Genomic DNA, 7202 nt, shown 5'->3' with positions numbered 1-7202 from the left:
AGCAGTCTTATATACCTTTTGAAGGGTTGCATCGGAACAGTATGATAATGCCTCTCTGCTTTACTAATGTGATAATAAGTGTGGAGGGAGCAGATCTAGGGATAGTTATCCTCCGGGATGAATTATTACCACAATGATGGAAGTCCCAGTAGTAAATTAACACATATGTAACACCTGTGTAAGTTTCACCAACAGTAGCTCCGTGTATTCATGGTTACCAATACCCCTGTCCACTTACATCCTAAAAGGGATAACAAAGAAAAAGTTGTAGCTAGTATTACTATGGATGTAAAGAACAAATTAAATACTTTACTAGTCAGCTGTACCTGTGTTCTTGTGGACAGAGCTTTCTTTTTTAAGACAAGCTTTCTAAGATCTTATTTCTTAATCTTAATCCAACCAGGTTTTAAAAATTTTTTTTAATAACTTGTTCAGTTTTTTAGCATAGGCCTCAGTGAATTGTCCTCCAGGCATAGATTAGAATAAACGTCAGGCAAACACCAAAATCACAATACAATCCAAAACACATTGGGGTTGATTTACTATTACGAATGCGAGAATAAATAGTCGCAAATTGGCCAAAAATGTGTAAATTAGAGCGAAAATGGAATTCACTATAGTGCCCTGGACAAAATAGTCACAAAATCAAATTTACTAAAGGTAAACAGAGACCGTCTAAATCAGTAGTCGTGATTGAAACATGGGAATTGAACATGGAAATAATGTTTGTAGCATGATATTATAGCCTAAATGCTTCTACAGGGGGTCCCCGGGTTACAAACAAGTTAGGGACTGTAGGTTTGTTCTTAAGTTGAATCTGTTTGTAAGTCGGAACAGGTACATTTTTTATTGTAGCTCCAGCCAAAAAAACTATTTTTAAGCTGTTTGGATAGCATAGGGAAGGGTTAACACCCCTGTAACATTTGTTTTGCTGTCTGTGCCCCTGTTCAGAAGATTTCACCTCACTTTCTGTCCCAATGACAATTGGATTTTGAAAATTTTGGGTTGTTGTGGAAACAAGCTTTGGTGATAAAGCATCAGTGGAGACACCTTTTCCCCATAATAGCTCTTACAGGAGTGAATTTCCCTTCCTAGGGGTAGATTTCCGCTCACTTCCTGTGGTCTTCTTCCGTTTGTAAGTAGGAGTCGTTTGTAAGTCAGATGTTTGTAACTAGGGGACCCCCTGTATATTGTTTGAAGATAATCTGCTTTTAAACTGCTGAAAAAATTGATGTATAACTTGAAATATCATTGAAAGTCTGAGAAGAGATAAATTCCCCCTCTTTCTACAACTATATACCAGCACAAGTGCGCATGCTCAGACATGCAAAATAATCACAATTTAACTCATATTCCTTTTTTCCCGGGCGCTATACTAAATTTGCTAATTCACGCTTGGAAAACATGCGTTCCCGAACGTGAAAATGAGCGTTATAAAGCCAAATGCAAGTTTCAACCACTGAATATAATTGTACAATTGTTACTTTCACAAAAAAAAAAATTTAATTTTGAGATGTACTGTTTATTTCTCTACCATAAATTGTCCTTGCTGGGTTCTTACGTTGCTTCTTCTTCATATTTATTTATTTATTTTTTTTAAGAATGCTAGTAATGTGTCATTTTTTCATGTTTTGGTAAATTATATTTTTCTCTCGCGCTCACTTGTTGCTGTCCATCTCACAAAAATCTAAATCGAAACTCCCACAGATATCTTCAGAAACCACAAACAATACCATTGCTGATGCAAATTTTAACCAGTTCCCGACCGGCTCAAGCACATCAACTGCGGCACAACTGCGCAAAATCCCATACATATACACGGTTCACTTTAAGAGCCGCCAGAGGGTGCATGCGCCGCCGCACGACGGGGGACCCGATGCGCATGGCCGGCGACATTGGCTCGCAGTCTCTGCTCTAATTCATCCCAAAGGTGTTCTATCAGGTTGAGGTCAGGACTCTGTGCAGGCCAGTCAAGTTCCTCCACCCCAAACTCGCTCATCCATGTCTTTATCCTTGCTTTGTGCACTGATGTGCAGTCATGTTGGAACAGTAAGGGGCCATCCCCAAAGTGTTACCACAAAGTTGTAAGCATGAAATTGTCCAAAATGTCTTGGTATGCTGACGTCTTAAGAGTTCCCTTCACTGGAACTAATAGGCCAAGCCCAACCCCTGAAGAACAACCCCCACACCATAATCCCCCTCCACCAAATGATTTGGACCAGTGCACAAAGAATGGTCCATAAAGACATGGATGAGCAAGTTTGGGGTGGAGGAACTTGACTGGCATCCTGATCTCAACCCAATAGAACACCTTTGGTAAGGAATTAGAGTGGAGACTGCAAGACAGGCCTTCTCGTCCAACATCAGTGCCTGACCTCACAAAAGTGCTTTGGGAAGAATGGTCAAACATTCCCATAGACACACTCCTAAACCTTGTGAACAGCCTTTCCAGAAGAGTTGAAGTTGTTATAGCTGCAAAGGGTGTGCCAACTCAATATTGAACCCTATGGACTAAGACTGGGATGTCATTAAAGTTCATGTGCATGTAAAGGCAGGTGTCCTAATACTAAGGACAATATAGTGTATATTGCTGACACTGAGCATGGCTAGGGACTTAGGGCTGGTTCACACCGCAGAGATGGTCTACATGCATTAGGCTACCCACTGGCTAAGTGGTTAGCATTTCCACTTACCAGCACTGGGGTTGTTGGTTCAAATCCCCAACATTCCACTGCTTGCATTGAAGTTTATATGTTCTCACTGTGTCTATGTATGTTTCTTGCCACAATCCAAAGACATGGTGGCATTTTATTTGGCTCCTGCCTAAATTTTCTCTAATGTAAGAAAACGGATAATTTTTAAATAATTTTCCTTTCCTGGGGCCTATCCATGGCAGCATACACATGGCCTCTAGAACTCCTATCCGGTGAGTCCCTGCGGGTTGATCGGTGATGCAGTGCATAATACAGTGCAGTCAGTGTAGAGTATATAATACAATGCAGTCAGTGTGGAATATATAATACAGTGCAGTCAGTGTGGAATATATAATACATTGCAGTCAGTGTAGAATATATATTACAGTGCAGTCAGTGTAGTGTATATAATAAAGTGCAGTCAGTGTAGTTTATATAGTGAAGTGCAGAATATATAGTGCAGTGCAGAGTATATAATACATTGCAGCGTATATAGTGCAGTGCAACGTATATACAGTGCACTGCAGAGCAGCCCCGGACTGGGACAAAAAATAGGCCCGGGCATTTTAGACTGAGCAGCCAACTTTTCCAGGGACGGAGGGGGGGGCGACGGTTGGTAGACATATGCGGGGGTAGCTGGTGTCCCTCCTCCACACTGTAATGTGCAGGGACACGGTGATATAAAGGGAACTGTGTTGTAAAGGGGCACTGCTTTGATTACAGTGCCCCTTTACAGTGCAGTCCCCTTTATATTACAGTGTCCCAGTCCTATTGTGGCCATAAAATGCTAGTACTGTCTGTCTCCTATTGTGCCCACACTGCCCAGTGACACTGACCTGCTCTCTTTTTGGTGGTGCGGTACAGCGTGGCTCTCTCTCTGGTGGTGCGATACAGTGTGGCTCTCTCTGGTGGTGCGGGTACAGTGTTGCTCTCTGGTGGTGCGGTACAGCATGGCTCTCTCTCTGGTGGTGCGGTACAGTGTGGCTCTCTCTCTCTGGTGGCGCAGGTACAGTGTGGCTCTCTCTCTCTGGTGGTGTGGGTACAGCGTGGCTCTCTCTCTGGTGGTGCGGGTACAGCGTGACTCTCTCTCTGGTGGTGCGGTACAGCGTGGCTCTCTCTCTGGTGGTGTGGGTACAGCGTGGCTCTCTCTCTGGTGGTGTGAGTACAGCGTGGCTCTCTCTCTGGTGGTGCGGGTACAGCGTGGCTCTCTCTGGTGGTGCTGGGGATATTAGTTCCCCCAGCACAGTCCTCTCTTTCGTTTTTTTATGTCTCCTGTAGTAGCTGCTACAGGCAATTCTCAACTTGTTTCCAGGTTTTCTCCCCCCCCCAGCAGAGTGCATGCTGGGGAGTGTAGTCAGCTCCCTGCTGAAAACAATTGGGCCACCTATCACAAGTGTTGGTGTGTACAAAACTGTCACCGCTGATTCCATTTTTTTCATTAACTGCTTGATGACCAGCTGCCGCCATTATACTGCGGCAGGTTGGCATGGTTGCGCAAACCGCTGTAGGTGTACGTTGGCCGCTTTAAGAGCTATGGGGGGGCGTGCGCACCGCCGGAGCCAATGCGCGTGGCTGGTGGCCGCGATGTCCGTCGGCAACCCGCGATTACTGTAGAGCTGGTAACATTGAGGATATTCAATATAATTTTAAAGAACTGTTTTTGTGGATAAGAGGCATAGGGGTGGAGTATGGATGGTATAAAAGTGGGAAGTATGCGCAGTTGAGGGAGAGGAATGTGGAGGGTATAACAGTGGGCACTATGTACAGGAGATGAGTATGAAAGGCATGGCAGTGAGCACTATGTACAGGAGAGGAGTGTGGAGGGTATGATAGTGGGCAGTATGTACAGGAGAGGAGTGTGGAGAGAAAGACAGTTGGCAGCATGTACAGGAGTATGAATGTGGAGGGTATAACTGTGGGCACTATGTACAGGAGATGAGTATGAAAGGTATGGCAGTGAGCACTATGTATAGGAGAGAAGTGTGGAGGGTATGACAGTGGGCAGTATGTACAGGAGAGGAGTTTGGAGGGTATGACAGCGGGCACTATGTACAGGTGAGGAGGATGAAGGAATCTGGGAAGGAAAAATGTAAAGGTTCATGGAAGGATGTTTAGGGACTGCGTAGTGGTTAAGCGGGCTATACATGGATTGAAATTAAGCCAATTAAGCAGAGACCAGCCATAGTTGATCTATGTATGGGCTAGCGGGTTGTACACAAGTCAATCTGTTAATTGACTTCAGTACAACCAGCCTGTCAGCTTTTTCCCAAAACAGTCAGTGCTGCCATCTATAGTTAGCAACACTGATCATTGTATTGTGTGGGTAGGGAAGGCTCCCCACTGGCAGAACACAATAACACTGTGGGAGCGATTTCCCCATCCACAGGTCAGCAGGTGAGAGGGTGTGTGGGGACAGGCTGGGGAGAGAGATCTGTCAGCAGGGGGGTGTGAGGTAGTCATGGAGGCATATCAATCAGCGGGTGGGGGGAGTAACTGGGAGCGATATCTTTTGGAGTAGGGTCTTTCATCTGCAGGTTGGGAAATAGTCACCTGTGATATAAGTTGAAGGGAGGTGGCCAACATGGGAAGTGGCTGGAGAGTGACCTGGTTGGTGGTGAGCGTGAAATGGATGATGTGTTTCAAGTTTCTTTCACATTTGCGGTAATGCTTACTGCCCTCTGAAAAGTGATCTGTGGTGGATTGCTTTTCAACGAGTGGTATAGCAGCAGCTGACAGGCGTTCATGAGGTGCTACTGTTGCCTCTTTGTTCTTTTTTTTACATTGCTGAACGGTAGTTTTACATTGTGGGACTATGCTGCTATTGCGAGCGAGTTTGGCTTGCAGTTGCAGAGTGGTCCCATTGAAATCAATAGGCGAGTTTGACAGGCGGTGCTGCCTGTCAAACTCTGCAGGCTCCAAGCTGTCCATTGAGCTCAGTGCCTCTGACAAGAAGTAAGGAGAGGCACTGTGAGCTCATCCTCTGTCTGCTGCAGAGTGTGTCAGCTTGTATTTAAACTGGCCGCTCTGTATGTAGCTTCCGGCAGGCTGCGCGAGGAGCCCCATATCTCTGGAACCAAATAGATGATAGGAGACCCACATTTTGATCAGTTGTGGGGAAGGTCTTCAGCTACCTAACCCCCAAATTTGGGGTCTCTGTGACCCCTGGTCGCCGAGCCATGACCCTCGAAGTCGATTATTTTTTTTTTGGGCAAATGGGCCTATCTTGAGGTAAGGGGCCTGGAGCTGCAGCTCCAATAGCCCCTATGTTAACAGGTTTTCTGCACCTGTTTGACACTTTGTCAACTACATTGACTACATTGGTGCATGTAATTTCATTTTTTTTATTTTAATTTTTAACAGCAAGGCACGTTCCTGCACCCAAGAGGGTTCAGGCACCACTAGGGATGGGTGAATGGTTTGGCCCAAGCATAAGTTTGGCCTGAACATTGCCCATTCAGGTATTCACCTAACACCCAAACTTTCTGGGCACTTAGTGGGATGTTCGCCCGCCGAGCACACAGTCAATAGGTTGCTAGGCTTCCCCACTGAGAGCTAAATTTAAAAAAAAGAATTGTAAAAAAATTGGGGAAAAAATGGCGTGGGGGGACCCTTACTGGCATGTTGTAAAATGACGGCAGCAGGAACACTCCCTTCCTCCTGCAGCCCATCAGAGTAGCCGAGTACCTATCTGCAGCCCATGACTCATAGAATATACATTAGGGTGTTTTCTTTCCAAAAATGGGGTAATTTTGTGGGTGATTCCACTGTCCTGGTGCTTTAGGACCTTCAAAAGTGTAATAGGTAGGAATGAAATTATATGTGTAATTTATGCTGATAGAACATCTGACGGTGCTCCCTGAATGTTGGACCTCTCTATGTGGCCAGGCTGTGAAAAAGTCTCACACATGTGGTATCGCCATACTCAGGAGGAATAGCAAAATGTATTTTGGGTTGTAATAGTATGCATATGCTGTATGTGAGAAATAACTTGTTATTATGACAATTATGTGTAAAAAAAAAAGAAAATAAATGTCTTCATTTTTCAAGATTTGTAGGAAAAAAAAAATGACAACTTCAAAAAACTTACCATGTCTGTTACTAAATACCTTGGACTGTCTACTTTCCAAAAATGAGTCATTTAGGGGGTATTTGTACTCCTGGGATTGTCCTTGTGTGAAAAAAAATGATAAAAATTTAGTTTGGGTACAGCGTTGCATGACTGAGTAATTGTCATTCAAATTGTGAGAGCACTGAAAGCTGATAATTGGTCTGGGCAGGAGGCGCCCTGTATTGAAGTGGTTAAGGGGAACGCCATGACAGAATTAAGAAAAAAAAATGGCATGGGGTCCCCCCCAAAATCCATACCAGGCCCTTACCTGAGCATGCAACCTGGCATACAGGCCAGCAAATAGCGGGGAGACGAGTGAGCGCCCCCCCCCCCCTTCCTGAACCATACCAGATTAGTAGGAAGCCAGAGAGTGGATTCACCATTCCAAATGAATGATCCCA

This window comes from Aquarana catesbeiana, linkage group LG03 (genome assembly GCF_042186555.1).
Source record: "Aquarana catesbeiana isolate 2022-GZ linkage group LG03, ASM4218655v1, whole genome shotgun sequence".
NCBI classification, from domain to species: domain Eukaryota; kingdom Metazoa; phylum Chordata; class Amphibia; order Anura; family Ranidae; genus Aquarana; species Aquarana catesbeiana.
The sequence above is the reverse complement of the archived record's forward strand: the minus strand, read 5'-3'. Positions refer to the sequence as shown.